The sequence below is a fragment of the Egretta garzetta genome, unplaced genomic scaffold (genome assembly GCF_000687185.1).
Source record: "Egretta garzetta isolate BGI_Z169 unplaced genomic scaffold, ASM68718v1 scaffold154, whole genome shotgun sequence".
In the NCBI taxonomy this organism is placed as follows: Eukaryota; Metazoa; Chordata; class Aves; order Pelecaniformes; family Ardeidae; genus Egretta; species Egretta garzetta.
Window position 1 is genome coordinate 4140491 of NW_009259600.1, and position 21888 is coordinate 4162378.

General features: G+C 37.5%; 1 protein-coding gene across 1 annotated transcript in view; it reads right to left on the reverse strand.

The window, feature by feature from the left end:
- STK3 (serine/threonine kinase 3) overlaps positions 1-21888 on the reverse strand; it is a 134878-nt gene that overhangs the window by 10294 nt on the left and 102696 nt on the right. The window lies entirely within an intron of this gene.

Sequence of the window (21888 nt, forward strand, 5' to 3'; positions counted from 1 at the left end):
ACAGTAGCTTTTCCTTTACAGACATGTAATAGGCTACTCTCACTATAAGTAATATAGTAAGAAATACCCCAAAAGTAGGAAAATACAGAACAAGGTAATAATCGATAATCATTCATGTCAAAACACATTAAGAAGCCCATGTACCAACATACAACTAAAAGCAATCCCAAATTAAAAAAACAGACCACTCAATGAACAAGAAATCCAGGCTATCTCAACACTGAGCAGTACACTTAACCATAATCTAATTCCATTCTCTAAAACATAGCCCATCTTGTGAAAGGTGTGATGCTCACTCTGTCTTAGTTTAGAAACTCCATTTATTCATTGAACAAGATTCAATGATTTAGTGGCATATCCACTTACTGGGCTGAGAACTGCCAAAATGATTTGGCAAAGAAATATTTTATTATCAAATATTTTGTCTGTGACTCAAACATTGCTGTGATAAAGCCAAGTTCTTTCTTATCTTCGCAGTATTATCTCCTAGGAAGGTCTACAGCATTTGATCTCTTTGCTTTGTCACAGAATACAGAACAACAGTAGTTTGTTTAATTAGGTTTTTCAGCTTATAATCTGCAGATATAATTGTGGTTTATTACTCAGTGCAAACAAGTACTGTTCAAGCCTTTGTGCCAACACAATCCCAATCCCAATTTACAGCGCTCACTATTCTACTTCTGCATCTCTGGAGTAAATTATGTCAATTATATAGCCCACAACTAGGGAATGGTACGAGCACTGCAAACCCTTATGACGTGACCCAAGTCTCAGTAGAATCTTACTGGCCTCTCTGCTGGTTTTCCAATTAATCTCGAGTGATTTTCTAGGTTTTAATTATGTTTCAGTTTTCTAGACTTAAGATCCATAAAGAAAAGGAAAACAATTATAAAAGCTTATTCATTCCATAGTATATCAACAACGAAAATACTACACATACTGCACTTAAACATTTGTAATGTTCAAGTGTCTGTAACTTCAAATCTAAAACCCTCTCCAGAAAAACACTGTTGGAAATTTAATCTAGGTTTTAAAACTGATTTAGTATTCATGATTTGGAAACTGAAGTAGAACTAAGGGCCTCATCTATATTATTTCCAACCCCAACTACCGGGCAGGAAATAATGAGAGCTCCCATCAAGCTCCAACTCATGCCAAACAATCCATCCAGCACATTCCTAGACCATATAAAAAGGATAAAATGTGAGCCAGACAAATGCATTCCTCAAATGCAAGGTGTCAGTACTCAAACAAAATCTGTGCTCTATGCAGTCAACTGCTATACAGCTCACATGCTCAGCTTTAAACAAAACAATATGCTTCACAACTGCACTAATTAAAAGCCAAATTTGATTTCAATTTACAGTGCCTTGTAAGAGCAGTTCAATTGCTTTGACCATCTTCAGAGTAGTGCTTTTCCAAAGTAAAGACAAAAATATAAACATTGAGGTTATTAAATGCTCTTTCAATTTATTTAAAGACTTCACTGGGGTTTCTGCTTACAGAGTATCTCTTCCACAGTTTGAATGGTATCCTACAGAGAGGAGACACAAAGTACAAATTTGGGACTGGTCACTGGTCATTGTTCAGAGTTTTTAAGAATAGAGAGGGTGTGAACAACTCCCTCATCATCAACAGATCTGATGCATGTGCATGAGGAAAACAAATGCAGGGAAACATAGGTTTAGTGTCAAAAAGACTGCGTAACTGTCCTGGACTTTCTATATTAAATATGAATTTAGGAACACACATGGATGACTCCTTGATCCAGTTATTGCACATGTCTGGATGTGGGCATTAGGATTCACTTTTGAAGAAAAACTACTCTCAGAGAGACATATAAATATATAGCATACATTCTTGAACTGATGCTAATCAAATTCACTTTATGTGGCAGAAGGATGGGGGGGGAATCGTGAGTATCTTTAGAACATTTACATCCTGTCACAAGCAGAAAACAGTGCCAGTTCAAATAGTTTAAAACCTGGTATTAACATACAGCAATTAATTTTAAGAACATCAGAAATGTAGTAATTTAAAGAGTCCCCAGCACTGGTCTTCTCTCCCCTTTCTACCCAAAAGAGACAGACATATTTTCACTTGGAAACTGAAATGATTTTGTGGGTAGATTCTACTGGTGACAGAGAAGTGGCTTTTGGCTTTAAGCCACAGTCTTCTAAAAAGCTGTTACAGTTCTGAATACAAACTGCTTTGTTGAACTGCCACACATATCGAGCAGTGGACTGACTAGCCAATTCTTTTCTCCCAGAAGAAATAAAATGCCAGCTCAAGTCTGGATGGTAGAAAAATTAGATCTCTTTTTCTGCCTACTGTCTTTGGGACTGCTGCTGCCATAGCTGGAGACCTTGCATTCTTATGGTCTGAAATCAGAGTGTAATCAAAGACTAGATGCCCCAGCATCCTATCGTCAGAGAAGTTACAGTACCGGTTTAAGAATGCTATAGACATAAAGAAGGCAATGTTTTGTGGCTTTTTTTGACAGGTAAGGGTTTTGTTGAAATATTCCTAACTTAATCTCATGCATACACACACATGTGCACATAGTTGAAATTACAAATACCGTGTAAGTTAGGAGAATCCACAATGCTGTAAAATCAAACATATTGGAGAAAACAAAAAATAATTGATTTTAGCAAATTATTTTGTTACAGTGAACATCAAATTTAACAAAGCCTCTATTAAAAGGCATGACGAATTTAAGTAAGGACTTCAAAATATTTTAAAGTCCTAAATATATGAAGAGGCATAAAAAAAACTGTGGACCTGGTCCATCAGTTCATTTTTTAAAATAAGCAATTTTGATTGCTTCCACTTATATTAGTGATTCTGAGTTTAAACACTCATTCACAGAGGTATTGGCTTCTTGTAGTCCTCACCCACTTCAAACCACGTTCCTCTTTCCTCCATGAATTTCTCCTCTTGCTTTAAACACAATCCTAGAGAAATGTCTCATTCTGTTGTTTTTGACATTAGTATCTCCAAGCATCTTCCATTCTGGGAGTTTGTACTTATGCCACCTGATGGTCTGTATTGCTCAGGGAACCCCAGTAATTATGAATTCAATGCCAACTAACGTGGCTGACGATGATGTTGCTAGAAGACCAGTCATGTTTACCAGATCCTGGCCATTAGACTAACAATAGCAAAGGAATAGTGTCATTAATTTAACAATTTCTCCTACTTCCACAAACGTATTCTATTTATACTCTCCCAAGTAGCATTACAGTGCATAATACCTTGCCTAGAAGCAGCAACATCGCAAAACTACAAGGTAATTTAACTGAATTGTATTAATTTGCTTAACTATGCTGAAAGTATTTCACCTCTTGCTCAGCAATTTAATATCATGCAAAATTTTGAAAAGCAATATTGCTTGAAAATTGACAAATTTTCTACTTATTGTTGCCATAACAACCACAGAAGATTGTGTAAGAAAATGCCGAGCAATAAAGGATGAAACGCCATAGTAACAGATAAGAATAGAACAAGTTGTGTCAGCACTAGCCTTAAGGAAAATTTTAGCACAAACAAGCTCATGCATAGAATTATAAAAAGGTAGAGAAATAGAAAAGGGCAGTTAAGGTGGGGAAATCAAAAAGGTAGTTGTATGGCATACTGCCAACGTTCTCCAACAGAGATTACACGCACATTAGTTGAAACCTCTAAGAAAACTAAAACAAATTAGATAAAAATTCAGCAGAGATTATGACAGAAACTTGCTTTCTTGTTTGTTTTTTTTTTTTAAATCTCTGGCTTATAACAATACTATTGCAGTGTTGCATGATATAAATAGTTAAAAGCCCTCAAAACCAGAATATGGTAATAGCTAAATTGCTGCCAGTTCTACGTGGTTTTCCAAAATTCCCTCCAGCAGAAGGAACTAACAATTGACTTAGGAAGTTACGAAGGAATTCAAATGTAGGGATCTATTTTCCTGTAGGTCAACCCACTACTGCACTGTATAATAAATGTAAACATGAAATGATATCATTTCATCTCTGCTCCTCACCTTTCCAACGACCTTTCAGAGAAAACATCCTGGAGCCTGAGTTTTGTTTGACATGGAAGTCATACAGGCTGGATAATATGACATTCCTACCTACGAGCAAAACACCTTTAATGCATTTATTTCTTCTAAAATAAATGTTATACAGATATCTCTATATCAAAGCTAGAATCAACACACGGACCAGTCAAAATCAAAGTTTTGTGTACAGTAGAAGAAATAATACATTTACAGCTCTTTGTTTAAAGAATTAACAAAGCCAAAATTGAACCTCTCTCTAGTAAAACTCCTTTTTGGATGATATCCACTGTATTGAGAGCATAACCAAGAAAAAACACTTTCTTTTCACATCTCTCTTGTTTCAAAGAAGGACAAAAAAAGATGGGGTTAAAATGGAGCTCAAACCAAAGATAGCAAATTTAGATTTGATTCAGAAGACATATGGAAACCATTATATAAAAAACGTAATTCTTGCATTAAAAAGTTCAGGTGAGATGCAACTAAACGAAAGGCAAGATTCTTAACAGAAAGAACAGCCTTGATTTGTTGCTAATAAAACAACAATCGAACTTGGGAGCAGTCTAAAAAAGGATAGAGATTAAGGAAGCAGCTTCATCCTACACTTTATCAGATCTAACGACAGGAGGTAGCAGAAAGGGTCAGTCCTGCCGTGTGAAACCCTTGAGCTCCTGACTGCTACCTTACATGAGATCTACTAATTCTGCAACTGGGAGCTGGGAGAGACGGGAGGGGAGGACAAGGGGGTGTTGGATGGTTTTTTTGAGCACACCGAATTGCCTCAGCTCCATTGATACAAGGGCTAACAGAAATGAGCAGGTGCCCCCTTCTGCCATGCCTCTCTTTCCATAACCCCCATCTCCTGAGTAAGTCTGGGGTAAGATGCCCTCTGTCTATCCCTGGTTCCAAGCTACACGGGCCAAGGTCAACCCATCTGCAGGCCAAAGGCAACAGCTGACTATTGACCTGAGACCACAACCCATACCTCAGCACAGGTATTGATCTGGATCCCTCTTCTCAGAGGCAAATTATTATTATTAGTAGTAGTAGTAGTATTGAAACTCATAGCAAAGTAACTTTGAAATCTCCACCTTTGCTGAATTTGGACAATATGACTCAAAGTTATCAGGACAAACAGCACAACCACTTAAGTCTCATTTCCTTAGGAAACAGAACAAAAATAACATACAGATAGACTGCACAAAATCTTCTTTGTATAGGGTATTTAAGAAATTGAAACACCAGTATGATTAAATGCTAACAGAAAACACACAGTAAAACTGAGTACCCCATTTTGGATAAGTATAGGTTGGGGGGGGAATCATAAAAATCTATAAAAGATGGCTGTGCTTTTATGACAAAGTGAATAAAATTGATTTTATACACTACAACTACTAAAGAATTAATTGTATAAAATATTTCCCCCAAAGCTCTGGCAACAGGATTAGCAGTTTCCTCAAATTCAGTCTGCAAGCAGAACTGCAAACACATAATTTAAATACAACAGTGGGACATTCTGCAGGGCTGGGGGGCAACCAATACAGAGGCTTTTCTCTTTCTGGTACTCATAGCCACTTTAGAAGAAACACAGAGACAGTGTATCCTCAGCACATTTTAGGATTAACGCTGTGTTTGACAGTGAAATAATAAGACTGCCCTACCTATACCAGAAATGGCAGAGGATCTGAAAATCCAACAAGCTGTAAGTGAAAACCTAAGACCAGCAAGCAAAGCTTTTTTTACCAATTATTTCTTGTGGGTTTGGGAATACTAGACTTAGGAAATTCTATTGTAAACTTTTTTCTTACTTCACAAAGGTTTTTTTAAATGCAAAATGCACATAGTAAATGTTGTGGTATGATCATCAGACATTATCAATGGGCTACACAACACATGCTTTTGAAAACTTTTTATAACATCATCTTATGAAATAAACTATTGCAATAATTTCTTAAGTTTTTATACCTCTTCCCAATATAAACTAAAAATATCATGAGAAAAAATGAAAAGGTAATAAAAGCAATAGAACAAGAATCTAATACCATGGATTTTTTTATTCTCTCTATAAATTTGATCTTCTCACAGTATGAAAAGAATGTGTATTATGTCCCAGTAGTGGATGTAGATAGGGAGCTACTCAAATGCTGCAGTTACACAACAATGAATTTTAAAACACAATCTAACTCATCAAATGTATTTCAAAAATCCTTCACACTCTTTAAGAGGAAAAAAACCCTGTCTTTGGAGAAAAAGTTTAAGGTGTCACTGACAGTCCACCATTATGTTGCTTCAGTGTTACTGCTGAGGTCCTGACCTGTGTCCAATTAACTGTGCAGGCAGCCCCAGCTGAATTTGGAAGCATTCAAAAGCTTCTCTCTCAGAAAAGCCTCCGGTGACTTGGCATCACGTCTTCTCACCATGGTGCAAAAGCATCACTTCATCAAAGCCATGACAAATTTAAAAGCAGTATATGAAAAGCAGTGTCCACAACTGTTGTGATAGCTCTGATGAAAATGCAAAAACAATCTTAACACTTCAATCTTAACACTTCAACAAAAATGTTTTAATTAAAATATTTCAATGAGGAAATTGCTATTTCACTTTTTACCATGTATTTTGATTATCATTAAAAACAACACAACTAATTGCAATAAAAGTTTAAGTCACAATCACAGTCTCATTAGGAAACATTTTGCTAGAAAATGAATGTTTATTAGGAAATTCTCTGCCCTACATATTAAAAGGCATATGTGGACCTACTGAGTTTATTAAAAAAAAAAAAAAAGGGCAAAAAAATTCTGTAAGTATTGCAAAATAAGCTACTGCACTGCTTACTAAAACTCCAAATACTGAGATTCTACAACACTGCAAGAAAAATGTATCTTACTCCTGAAGTAATGACACCTTTAACTGATGAGGACAACACCACCTCATTCAGTTTTACTTCATGCTTCACAACACGTAACACTGAGGTCAAAAGGTCTTACTAAAATGACAGGCTGAGACTATTCCCAACCTAAACAGGCAAACCAAAGGCAGCAGTTTTCACTCACTGCCATCCAGGGTAGTGCATGGTCCAGGACTACACGATGAGCTATCGCAGTACTTATCCTGTAAGGCAGATGGCTTTTCATGAAGCAAAGTTTGAAGTGCAGTCAAATTTTCTTTAGATTCCCTGTATCACATCGTCATGATATATGTGCTAATTTAAAGGATTCAACTAATTTCAGGTGCCTGCTTTGAAAATTTCAAAATCCAAACAAGTCTGAGATGGCTACTGTCAACAACAAAGCTCTGTCTCAACATGGTTCAATTTAACCTTTAAATACATATACCGTAAAAATATCACTTATTAGCATAAGCCTCCCATAGACAAAAACTAGAATCCCTACTATACTCAAACCGTGAAGTCGCCTAGTATATCCACTTAAGAAGGAAGAAATAGAAAGGAAATTTTGGCAAGCAACAGAGACAGGAAACTCCATTAATGATGCCTACGATTGTCCATCTAGAAGTGAACTTCCTAAAGCACCAGTGTCCGCATGAGCCTGACATTTACAATCTTAAAACATTTACAAACCTCCTGAGATGTCTTCTGTAGATCTCCCTAAATTGATAAAAAGTCCTGCTGTATTTACAGCAAAATTCTATCTCTTGACTGCTTCACAAGCAGATGTGGCTGCTGTTAATAAAAGCAGCATTTTTACTGTGTAGTTTTTTCCCCATAAATCAACATATGCTTTTTTTTAATGTACAAATGTAGCAAAAATTCAACAGCAACCACCACAGCAAGCAGAAAAAGTCCCTTAAAGAATGTATCAAGTATGCAAGACATTACTTGTACATAAAAATATATATTCCATGTTCATGAACGCATCAAACACAGCAATTCTACTTAAATTCCACAAAAGGTTCATTGTGATCGTGGACTGCTTGGCACTAAGTACCATGTATTTAGATGAGTACAAGGCGAAACAAAGCATGAAGTTTGCTGGTACAGTCGGCTAATAAATAAAACTAATAACGACAAAAAAAAAAAAACAAAACAAAAAAACCCAAACCACGGATAAGCCAGCCAGCTTTCACTTAAATACCTGACACTTACTCAATTGATAACTATCTGTATACAAGTCCTTGGCAGCTTTAAAATACCTTTTTTCTTTTTTTTTTTAAAAAGAATAATATATTCTGCAAGCTATTTCCTATCATATCAAGCAGAAACATGCTTTCATTTAACTTCAGGAATGGAATGTGTCTTATTTTAATCTCTCACCTTTGTTCAGTTGAAGAAACGTGTATTGCTGATAATAATGGGCAAAACAGAGCTTGCTTAAAATACTATTTGTGCTATGTGTTTATATATTCTCAGGGACCCTGCATTCCAAATTGATAACTACTTGTTTTTGTGGGTTTTTTTGTTTGGTTTTTTCTTCTTTTGGTTTTTGTGTTTTTAATGTAGTCCATCCTGCAAAAGCAGCTACAAGGATCGCCAAGCTCCTGAGCCAGTAGTTTCACATATCAGGCACTCATTTCAATTTTTAGCTGAAAAACTAGCATGCATCCCAGAAATCACGGTCTGTAATAGACAGGGACATTCCCATGGCTCTGGCACCAACACCCACTTTTGCAAAGGTGGCTGCATATTCCCAGACTGGGACTGCTGCAGGAGCAGCACAGTTACAGACCCTGCACATATAGCTGTAAGGTGTATGCATGTAGACCCTCTTTCTTCCAGTGCCTTGTTAGATGCCATCACACAGAAGTGTACGTACATATCGGTTTCAAGACAGACACGTATAGGGTGGGTGCCAGCTTCACCGTCCAGTGCTATATAGCCTCTGGGCCGCAGAGGGGTGTTGGCAGCTGCAGCAGGTCCCATCCAGCACGACAGCTCCAGCACATGCTGCAGACTGCGCCAGCACCGTACAGCCCAGGTACATTCGATCACCTTTGCTTACTTTTTGAGATAGGCTTTACAATGTACAGCTTAGCCCAGTTACTTTGTTTTCCCAATTAAGATAGGATTATCATATAATAAGAAACCAGTGCAATTGATTGGCAGTAGGTTCCAAGAAATGAATACTTTTGTGGATCCAAGGTTGTCAGGACAAATGGCAAAAATAATGAACTCATTTTACACTAGGAAATAAGATTAAGGAAAAAACCCACAGACAACAGGAAACAGGGTTAGTTATGTAGGAGGACACCCAGGGAAGGCAAAACTATGAAAAGAAATAAGGACACCTTTCGAAAAATAAGCAGTAATCTGACGTGAAAGTAAATTTCAAACGTTATCACATTGCCATAACTAGAACTAAACCAGCCCAGCAACACCCTGGTACTCCTTCCTCCTCATCCAGAATTTAACAAGCCTAAGTTCCAAAACAGATAATGAGATACAAACAGAAGATTAAGAATTATCCCCTTGTGCTGACCCACTTGTCAGAGTTTCTGGGGTTGTTGAAATTCTGGTCCCACCTCTACAAAAATACAAATGGCAAAAGGAATTGTCCAGCTATTCTGTGTGAGCATTCTGAAATTTCTCCCTCCGCAAACATGGCATAAGCATGAATCTCAGCAACTTACTTGCTGGTGACTCTCACTGAAAAGCATTTCCAAGTACACTGTAGTTCTAAAGAAAATGTCTAAGTCTTAAACAATTTAGTTCTTACAACTTCAACTGCACAGAAATATTCAAAATACCAAAGCCCATGAAAACAAAGTCTAGACATTCCTTGTTTCATCTGAATTCAGTAAAGCCAACTTATGGTATTCCAAAGGGACTGATTTTAGAGCGTGGACTTTGTTTTCTTAAAAAAAAAAAAAAAACAACAACAAAAAAACCCATCAACTCCCCCTGAAAAAGCCCAACAAAAAACCCCTAACAAAACAGCACCACCACCAATGTTCCCCACCCCAAAGCAACCCCAAAAAACCAAACTTCGCACAACCCTCCCAAAAAACCCCAAGAGCCAATCGTATATCGGTTTTGTAAGTACTAGCTTAACCTTTATGTACCCCTGTAGCTTTGGACTATTTTAATTTTTGAACATAAATCTAAGGGATTTCACTTGCATATACGAAATCTAAGCAGCACACTTTATTGCATTTGGCTTCAACTTAACTTTTCCCAAAATACATATGGTACGAAAAAAAAGGATGCTAACCTTGGGAGACAGAAGACCAAGAAAGTCTCCCTGGTCAAACCAACTTCCATGGGCTCTGCCCCGGACTGGTTGGATCCGTAGCTTACATCCCACTCCAGCCCCACACTGTGGGAACCAGAGGGCCCTCAGGTGAAGTTTATACGGGTCAGAGGTGCAGAAGCAATGAGTATCATCATCACCGATAGATGAATTCTGCCGCTGTTCAGGTTTGATTACTGTGTAGTAAAGTGGTGGAAATTTGCCACCATTTTACTACACAGAACATATATAGAGCAAGAAATTCAACTGACTACCACAAAAGCAGTCCATTCCCTTTCAGGTATTATTTCTGATGCTTTGAACCAGTTGCTCAGTACCATGGCTGTCAGAAGTTCACCCTAGTAACATTTTGCAGAGTGCCTCATAAGCTCTCTTACTACCTTTTTTCCCTTTTCTTTTTTCTTCTTTAAAATCTACGCCATAAAATTGTATATCATACATATTTTATTCCCATTCAAATTTAACACTAGGCATGGGAACATATTTCTACGCTACAGGTACTTTCATGAAAATCTGTGAGTAGTTTAATTTAAAAGCCATGGACAGCAACCTAAAGCAATTTTTGACCATGCAAAATGTTTTATAAATAGTTCCATGTGCGCTGTTCATCTGGAGTCTCACTAGAGACGAATAATGACCTTGTATTTCATTCTCATTTACTCTGAATTAGCCAAACCTTGTGTTTTTAATTACATACTTAATACACCTGGCATGGTCTAATTACAGAAAACAAAACATCATTTAAACAAAAGGTGACCTTGAACTTAGTCTATCAAAATACCGGTTAACTTTAAGTTTTCAGTTTTTAACAAACTGCCAAGACATGCAATAGCAATTTTAGAAATGTGATCATATGCCTTTAGAGCAACAGGCTTACTGCATTAGGAAACATCTGTACATACTCTTTATGGCTTTCCTCATTATTAATGCAAATCCCTCTTAGATTTCAATAGTGCTATAAACAGTTCTATAGGTAAACACCAAGTTCACACTACTGATATTTTTAATGTGTTAGACTACACTAAATCTAGATTTGACAGGCAGCAGCCTCTTGAAGCTGAAGCACCCTTTTTTCAGAAATTAGTGATTTTGTATGAGTATTGCAACTACGAACAAAAGGAACATGAAGCTAGAGCAATGACGATATGCTGCAAAAGGGGCAACAAAGGGCTTTGACACAAGAAACTTCAACAAATAGCAGTAGTTATCCCACCACTGGAATGTGGTCATTTACCTGCTTGAAACTGAGTATGTGCTTCAATTCCTTCTTGTTGTGTTGAAGAGTTTCAGTGACAAATTGTTTTTACAAGAATGCTTCAATGTATTAGTGAATGGTCTTCACGTGTTGCATATAATTTTACGTTACATATTTTTTTTGACATTGCAAATTCATTTTAGTATAGGAATAATTTAAATACACGTTCTCTTCAAAACATTTCTAGTCATTCCTTATACTTGTGACTTTGGTCATCGTTACAGTCCTAGAGCTTCCCACCTCAACGTGCCAGAACAGCGAATGCACCGTGCATTTGAGGTAAATGATGTCAATAACAGTATTAAGGAAAGACAGGAATTAAAATTTGAGCATGTTCAGCAAAGATCTACCAAACTACTGGCTAATTCATAAACAGGTGGCTTTCAAAGATGTACTCTCAGAATATTTGTCTATGTTCTGTATTGCTGACCACTGCGTACTTTGAAAACAGAATCCTCCAATGCACAAGGGGTATAGAAGCTGGCTATTAGAAATTTTGACAATGTTTCATCATGAGAACAGATTACTATCACCACTGACACAGCCAACATTTCGAACACAGATGACAAGAAAGTTAGTATTTTGCATATAAAGTAGGTCTGAATAGGTAGATGCTTATTGAGAAAAAGAATTCTTCACCCCTCATTAGGTTATACAACTTCATATGAAAGTATCCTATATAGATAAGCAAATATATTCAGGGTTATCATGAATGTCAAGAAACATCCATCACTTAGTTCACTTGGCTAGCAAAATAAGGATGACAGCGATTGTCTAAAGGAGAAAAGAATCCCAAACTTTTAATACCCAACAGATGGAATTCAATAAAACACATTAAAAGAAACAAAATAGTAAGAAAAGATTTTACAACATAAACCATATATGTAATAGATATTGATTAAATAATAATATACATTACATAATATTTAACTGAAATGCAATAGCATCCAAACCAAGGCTCCATTGCCGGGCAGGTTCCAAACTGCACAGAAGGGGACAAAATCTAAATGAGATAAACTTATCAGAAAGTAGTATACCATTTGAAAGTGGAGATGAGATATATGGGAGTGAGCAGAGTTAATGCTTCACATGAGACCTGATGGCACAACTCCTGCATCTTATTCCAGCTTTGCTATGAACTCACTGTGGAATCACCCACTTTCTGTCTCTCTGCCATCATTCTCCTGAAAATAACAGCACTTATTCATTTTTTGGTTATACAAGGCTATAATTAAGAAAGTACTTGAATAAATACACAGATCTGAATCCTTCTCACTGTTGTCTCTCATCCCAAAGGTTTCTGCCAGTGCAATTATATTGCTTTAGGTATACCAGAAAATCCTGTTCTTACAACATAGGCTATGCCAAACACACAAATATTGCACCCACCATGAAAATAATTTGTCGTAGGTTCAAACAGTGTTTCATTCCCTTCAGATCTGGCATGGCTATGCTAGTTTGAAATGAAAATAATCCTGTCTTTCAAACAACGCCTAGTGACATAAACATAACCTGGAGAAAAATAGGTGTGTTAGATTAGCACAGAGGAATAAAGTCAGCGGCAGCAGTTAAGGTAATCTGGAGAAAAAGCCTTGAGATGATGCAGGGCAAAATGCTCTAATCCAGCTGAGTTCTTATGAACTCTCAGATGAATGGGCACAAAGAGTTAAAAAGCAATTTATCTGCAAATGAAAAACAGTAATAGTGTTTCTCCTGAAGAGTATTTCCCTAAATAGGAGAAAAAGTCATCATTTCACGAGCACAACACAGGCAAATTAAGATAATATTTTTGTTCAATTAAATCTGACCCAAATAAACTGACACTTAGTCTCTCAACTGTTCAGAAGCACACAGTAAGTCATTTCTATAGCTAGAATTACAGCACAATAAACTTGTAAAAAATATTGCAAGAAGGCAAACCTATGGTGAAAATCACAGAATCATAGAATTCTTAGGTTGGAAAAGACCTTCAAGATCATCAAGTCCAACCTTTAACGTAACACAGCCATCCCACCACTAAACCATGTCCCCAAGTACCTCGTCTACCCATCTTTTAAATACCTCCCGGGATCAGGACTTAACCACTTCCCTGGGCAGCCTGTTCCAGTGCTTAACAACCCTTCAGTGAAAAAATTTTTCCTTATGTCCAAACTAAACCTGCCCCGGTGCAGCTTGAGGCCATTTCCCCTCGTCCTATTGCCTGTTACCTGGGAGAAGATACCGACCCCCACCTTGCTACAGCCTCCTTTCAAGTAGTTGTAGAGGGCGATCAGGTCTCCCCTCGGCCTCCTTTTCTCCAGGCTAAACAACCCCAGGTCCCTCAGATGCTCCTCATGAGACTTGTGCTCCAGACCCCTCACCAGGTTTGTTGCTTTCCTCTGGACATGTTCCGGCACCATCCTAAAAATCAGTATACAATCATCTTTTTAATTTTCCTTTTGTTTTGGAATCAAGAGACAATCCTAAAAGTTTCAAAGACTGTTGCCTTAAGTTGGCATTCATATTTCTAGAAATGAACTTAATTAACCTATCTTAATATATGTACAGTATAAGACACTTCCTTCTTTCAAGCCCTTAATACCATAAGACATCACAATATAGCCCAAGCAGAAAAATCACTCACTCTAAAAACATTCCTACAAACCACTGGATTAGATGAATGAAATACTGAGACTGAAGATAATGGCTCCATCTATGCTTTGTATACCACACAACTATTTTAATAACACTGGCAGTATCCTTGAGGATAAATTCTTTGCTGTCTACCGGTGGCTAGACTCTTCCTTCTGTGAAATCAGTAATTTATTTGCATGATCTCAAAGAACAGAGGGGTTTTGTTTGTTTGTTTTTTAACTTGACAGTGTTTTGTCTTAGTGTCCAAAAGGAAAGACTCTGAGCTTAAAAACTTTTTCTCTAAGTCTGTCTAGAGTTGTTCAATGTACAGGCAGAGTGAGTAGCTCCTTAGGGAAGATGGCACATGGATCGACTAGTCTCCTCTGGCTGTTACCAAGGACTGCAAGGCAGTTACTGTATTTTCTTTTTCCCCTGTGCTGCTGTTCCAGAACCAAGGATGGCTTGTCACAACTTAAAATTGGTGGCCTGATGACAGATGTCCTATTTCTGGAGAAGCAGCTATTCCCACCTGTGGATGCTCATGATGCAAGTACAGAACTGACACATGGGGGAACCAATCATATTCTTGGCAGCTACTGACAACTTGGTTATGCTCCAGGGACCTTCAAAGTAAAAATGAACTCAAAATCTTCATAATAATTTCTGGGGTGGGTAATTATACACTCACGCACATATTGTTTTATGTGTGCAATATTCTCCCTTAGACAGACATGTAAGGGAAGATTTAATAACCTATATAACTTGTGTAAGTTACTCCTCCTTGGAGGAGTAAGAATTGTTGACAATTGTTCAGAGAGCTGTAACTAGGCACAACATCATGAAATTTTAAACTGAAGATAAAAAAAAAAAACCCAGCATTGTTTAGCTGTCAGATCTATAAAACTGTGACACAGACCCCCGAGGAAAGTGATGAAAATGCCTTCAATTCAGAATCTTAAGCTAGTTTGGAAAAAGCATTCGGTAGCACATTGTTGGAACAATCTACTTTAGCAGGGATAAAGAAAAAAATCATTTAGTAATTTTAATCTCTCATTTTTCAGACTAATAGTAGTTTGGACAAGAACTACCTTACTAATAAAAATAATTCAGTAGTACACAAGAAAACACTGGAATCATTAGTTAGTTGCAAATTTACTTTAAGATGACCTCTGCATGTACTCATATTTGAATTACCATGTCAACACATCCCAAGTATAAGAAGTTCATAAACCACCAAAAGAATAAATTGCTGTTCTGACCATTTTGAGTTGTAACAGATATCACCAGTAGACTTGTGTGGCTTTGTAACTCAAGTGTTTTCCTTTAAGTTAGTGTTCATTTAAACATAAAGGGAAAGTGGAACTCAAGTTTATCTGAAATAAAGATTTTGGAAAGCCATGAAAAAATCACGACAGTCTACATAAGTCACCTTTTAGACTGTTTGCAAGAAAGCCATCTAATTACAATGGTTTTGGACCTATCTACTTTTGATTTGAAGGAGAAAAATAACTCGTACAATTCTTTCCCAACAACTTAGAGAGTCAGCATTTCCAGATTGTGTAGGAAAACCCCAAAGAGCTAAGGTCAGAAACTGATGACCCTCAAGTAGCCGTGTATTCAGGTACAACGTGTCTTTGGAGAAATTCTGCCTGCCCACAAATTCATAGCAGAAGCAAGTTTTCCTCAAATCCAAGCTGTCTACAAGGTAACCCTGTCTACCCACAATTTAGTGGCAGAGGCAAACTACTATTGAGACCCTGCAGGTTTTCTACATAATTGCCTGATTTTTTTCTTGCTTACAACACCTGACAAACTACTAGATACTCTGCAGAAAACATGCAGAAGATGACTACAGAAGCAGTATTATAAACACAAGTTGTAAACTACAAATAAAATAACACAGGTAAGCCAAGTTAATGCATGCTGAATTAGATGTAGAAACCTGGTATTTGCAAAGAGGAGGGATGAGAAGGTCAAAGAGGGTCAGTAAAAATTCTCAGAGGGGCAAAGCTAGAGATAGGCAGGTATCTTACAGAGATAAGAAAGCTTAAGTAGATGACAAGTACAAATTACTGGCTAGAAAATCTAACTAAATCAGAATTAAGCTTACACATCTTCAGAGTACATACCAGAAAAGGTGATAAATCACAGCTGACAGAGAATCTATTTGCAATGTACAGCTGACATAAAGGGTGCTTCCTATGCAACTTATGTGTCACATCTGAGACTATTTAATAAAAATTATTTGGTCTAGCCATTCATTCATTAACTGTTACCACACAGTGTTGTGCTCAACATTTATAGTAGAGGGAAAGGTAGAAGGAAGAGACAGAATAAGGTGAATCTGTTTGTATACAAGCAATGGGAAGCAATTAAACAAGAAAAAGCATTTAAAAGAAGGGTTGCAGATACTAACATCAGCCTTACACAGGAAAATGTAAAACAGTTTTTGACTCAGTTCTTTGCTTGTGTAGTTATCAGATGACTGGGATTTTACAGCTATTAAAACAGAAACAGAGCAGCAGCTGAAAGACCCCTTCTTTCTATTCTTTCTTTTTCCATACTTGTATGGGTATCCAAAAATTTTCAGTTTTAACTGAAATAACAGTAACTGCCAAAATAAGAGAATGTGAATGTCTCCTACAGTCATATTAGCATATAAAAGTATAACTCAATATATTACACCAACTATTTACCTCTACAACTCTGCTTCTCTAATACAGTTATAATTAGATTGCATTGCCATGGAGAATAACCACCATCCAAGCTTCCTCTAATTTTGATTGCTGCTAAAGTTTTTGCCTTCATCTTTGTCCCAGAATGCCTTACTACTGAAAAAAAAAATCCCAACTCTTCTAAATACCCAGATAGGAAATCAAAACCATAAACCTGGCAGTGAAAGAGAACAAGCGTTGCAGTTTCCAGTCTTACCAGAAGACTTGCAGCCTCATGGTGGTTTCATTATTTTCATTTTCTTGCAACAGCGTGTGAAGTTAACCCCAAAACTTAAATGAGTGGTTGTTATGTAAAGAACCACACATTTAGATGTAGAATTCTTCAAGTAGAAAATTAAATAAGCACAGTCCAACCTGCCACTATCTCATCTTAAAGTTATTTACCCTTTTCCCTTTTAAGCATACATAACTACAACCTTGCCTATTTATTAAATCATCCTCCAATTGTGTCCCCCTCTATATGCTACCCATCAGAACCGCTATATTCAAAACCAGTTGTGTTCCTTTTTTCCCCCAATTCTTTCCTACTTTCACTATTTTTCCTACTCACTAAGAGCTTTTTGTACAGTTTTTAACTATCTTTGCGTTTTAGAAAAGTTTTTTCAAGGACCACACAATAAAAAAGGAAAACAACTTCTGAACATGTTTTGTTCTCCCTTACTTCTGCTTCTTTCATTAAAGTAGTGGATGTTGAAGTATACTTCCTGAAATTCTCTGTTTAATTCCCAAAAGGCTTTTTTTTCTTTTTTATGAATAAGAATATACACCACCACCTAAAATAAGATATTAAGCAGTAACTAGAATGTATTTGAAATGTGCTGCTCTATGCGCAACCCTAGAAAGTTTTTTCTTTTTTTTGCCTTTGCAATATTCATAGGCATATATACTCAAGGCCCTGCTGTGAAGGTTGCATATGTGAAGTACCAACTGGTAAATGAGCATCTTTGGTTCCTCACATCCAGAACCCCAAGCAACTTTTAATGGGACTTCAGGTAGAGTTAGGAACATACACGTGAATATAACTTCTTGAAGAAGTCCCATTACAAGCTGAAGCTATCAGTTGACTGATGAAGAAATGCAAAGCCTTGAGGAACTGAAGAACCACTCTCAAGAGCTGCATCACAACCCAGAAGCCCTCTGTGATGGCACCATACTCACAAAAAAAAGCAAGTATGGAATTTCTCAGGACAAATCTGCAAGTCTCAGGGATGGACACATTTCTCAGGTCTCAAAATATGCTTGTGCTCATGTGGATGCACATGAATCACACCCCTAGCCGTAGTAGATCCTGACCCAGCATGCTATTCTCACTATGCTACATCCTTGCGGGGAAATCATTATGCCTACAGGTGTTTTTGCCGTCAGTTTGAAAAGCTGAACAATCTTCCTAAACCTTCTTGTCCAAATTTAAAAAAATAAAATTTAAAAACCTGATGTCTCAGTCCTGGATGTGTGCAACTTCAGTAAGAACACAGGCAGGTTGATTTCCTGGCTTGAATCAAACTCTGCAGCAACACACAAACTGCAACCCTGTACAGTTTCTTCCAAACATAAAGAAAGCCAGTATGACTTGAAATATATTTTCCCCACTATGTGGTAATCACTAGAAAAGACTATTTTCACTAAAAGAATTAGAAAAATGAATAAATGAACATGTTGCCATAAGCTCACAGAGATGATCCACAAGGGGATATAAAGACAACATTAAAGTCTCAGTAAAAAAATGGCTCATTAGATCAGCCACAAAACTCCTATTAAGCTCTTGGGAAATTTCACTGAAGAATGTCATGAAAATATTTCGAGGAGAGGTGTGTACCTAAAGAGAACCTAAAGAGCAACTGCTATTTTTGTTTTCAAAAAGTGATCCAGATCAAAGGGAAGGAAACCTCCCCCTCAAAACATAGAGGACGAGTACAAAGCTGGCCACCACCCATAGAAACCAGTCCATTTGGCTGTGTATGTACAACTTCCTAACACTTTCGATAAGGATGTTCTCAGAGGATCAGTATAGGATCAGGAAACTTTCAACAATCTTGCCTAAGACCTAAGAAGTCAGGCAATGCCAGTCCTGTGACAGTAAGCCTGAAATCCCAAAACTAACGGTCCTCGTGGAGAGGTGGAAGAGATTCTAGAATAAAAACTGCCTTCATGAAGCTAGAGAAAACTTATGTCTTTTGACTATCATAACTTTCTGAGGATCATTAGTAAAGATAAGTTGCAAGACTAGTAAAATGACTGTGACTAGTGGATTAAAGAGGTATCCAAATGGGACCCTGTGGATAAACCAGGCCAAGACTATAAACATTTATTCACTTAATCAAAAATATTTCTTAATCATTATCAGGAAAAACAGGCCCATTGAAGCATCTCACATCCCAGAATATTGCCTTGAGTATCATCCTGAAGCCTACTTGCTCACAGTTCTTCAGTCTCCATTCCCCAATATTATCTGGGATCTCAAGAAATACATAGCCAATGAGTCTGATACTAGATATATCAATTTGAAATATAATCATCTTTCCTGCAGAGCATCAAGATCTCATATCCTCTTGTTTGTTCATACAAATTATCGTCTCGGTATGTTCTTTGTGTTCTTGACACACAGAGGCTTAGACTGTTCCTAATACTCTATTGCCACAGTGGAGCACAGGGTGGGATGGGTGGTGTGGGATATATCACTTTCTTCAACTGCAACTGCCCTTTGGGGTGTATCTGTACATAGCATGTGCCTGACGGCTGAACTTCACCAGCTGTAAGACTTAAACGTTCACCAGTATACCTACTTGCCAATCATCTAGCTGTTGCAAAATATCCCAAGACGGCTTGGCGACAGCACTGAGTTGATCACGATTCTGAGGACAGCTAGTAACTCCAGCAAAAAGCCAAGAAATGCGTTCAGGCCACCCTGAAGCCCTTGTACTACAGACAAGGCCTTCTTCTGAGAAGTCCTAGAGAAAGCTGCTGACTTTAATGGGTAGGAATTTGGAAGCAGTACTTCTGTACATGTGATACGGGGCAATTTGAGGACAGTTCTGTAAAAAGAAATGAAAAAGCAGCTAGACTGATTCTCTGTCTCTGGCAAGTGTGAGCAGTTATGCAGAAACTCACTGAAGTGATCTTAACTATAGGACAGATGGTATTTGTGCTTTAGATCACTGAGGGGGAACCAGACCTGGCGCTCTTTCCAATAAAGCAAGCATCTGCAATAGTGCTTCTTAGTTACTGAGCTAAGGCCACACAACAGAAGTGCTGTATCAGGAAAAGATAAAGAAGGCCTGATATAGACCAAGAAAACTTATCCTTATGTCAAAGATGGAGACAAACTTCTACCTATAGAAGACTGCTGAAATGAGTCTTATCAGGCGTGGTGGGTTAACCTTGGCTAATAGCCAAATGCCCACCCTGCTGCAAGAGAAAGAACAGGTTGATCTTCCTTGTTTCCTCCCCCTCCCTTCACCCAGGCTCCCACTAATCTATTCCTCCTTTTTATTTCCTCTCCCTACCAGTCAGCATACTTATTCCAACAACTGAAGACATTGTATCTGGGTACCAGTGTTTAACAAATCAGTGTTCAAAGCTCACCAATGTTGTGCAGTGGAGTGCTTGCATGAAATAAATGTTGCTTTTCTTCCTCCTTCTCCTTTTTAAATGGATATGAAATTACATTCTATGATTCTACATATAAAACTCTTTGAAAGAACGTTAAGTCCAATACTTTAAAGATGTTAGGGAAGAACATGCTTACAACTCCTTAAGGAACCTTAATTTTACTCTTTTCTTATTATACTTAAATACTGTAACACATTCTTTAATTATATGACTATGGGTTAAAACTCAGTTTAAGAATGGGACCATTATGGGTCAAGTGATCATAAATGCATCACATTCCCTAATTGCTGAGCACTTGATACCAGCACCTAAACACAGTTTTTAACACTTCTTTGCATTTAATTAATTAGTTGAGAATCCTTCGCCATTATTGCATCACTTTTCCCCAGATAACCAATTAACTATACATCAATATGAACACTGTCCTTCATATATGGTCTCATAATCTTGTTAGAGATGGAGGAAGGCTTTCAATCCATGGCTCAACATGAGCAAATCTGAAATAACACTAATAGATTTGGAAAAAAAAAAACAAAACCAACCCAGCTAGCTAGAGTGTTTGTTCTTCTCATACCTCCCTCCCACTCAGTAAGGCAGAGGCTCCAGTATTACTGTAACTAAGATGCTTCGCTGGGCTCCCAGTTAGTCCTGTGTATCCAAAGCGCAGCTATGATGAGGACTTCTCTTGAAATTTGCACTTGGCAGGAATGTATTTTCCTTTCAGACATGGATTACATTACAGTCATTCTTCTCACTCCATAATAAAAAAAATGCACTAAATTGAAAATTGGATTACACCTCTACTAACCAAACATTTCTGTTAGCATACTATACAGTTGTCCACTTACTGACAGTTTTCACAACAAGCACAGTACACTTCAGATGCCAGGTGAAGTTCACTGCACTGATTTTCAATTTAAAGTTGTAAAATAGTTTCTTGAATTGACCATCTGCAAAATCCTCTCTCTCCCATATGTTACAATGGCAACTGCCAGCAGCAGAGGCATTTCAGATAGTAATTCACTGATTAAAACTGTCAGGCTATTTTTCAATGAAGGCATCTCAGCTCTGGAATTAATTTCTCCCTAATCCATGGTCAAACAGCTTATGTTTGCTGACTTCCATAACATGGGATATGGAATTGCAGAACAAAATGATCATGGTGTTTGGTGACAGGACAGTTTGAGGACCATAGGATATGGCAACTACCGTTCTTTGGAGATGCTCTATTTTGGGCAGCTGCAGTAAGAGAGAGAGAAGATGAACAAAGGAAGAACTGAGTTGAAATCAAGCTAGATCAGTAAACTGCTCCATTAGGACTTAGGTAATGTGTTTAGTGCTAAAGTATCCGTGCTAATTCTAGGGTAACACAGGTACCTGTAAAAAAGGTGGGTGCGGGAACACAGCTTGGTGTTGGAAGTGATA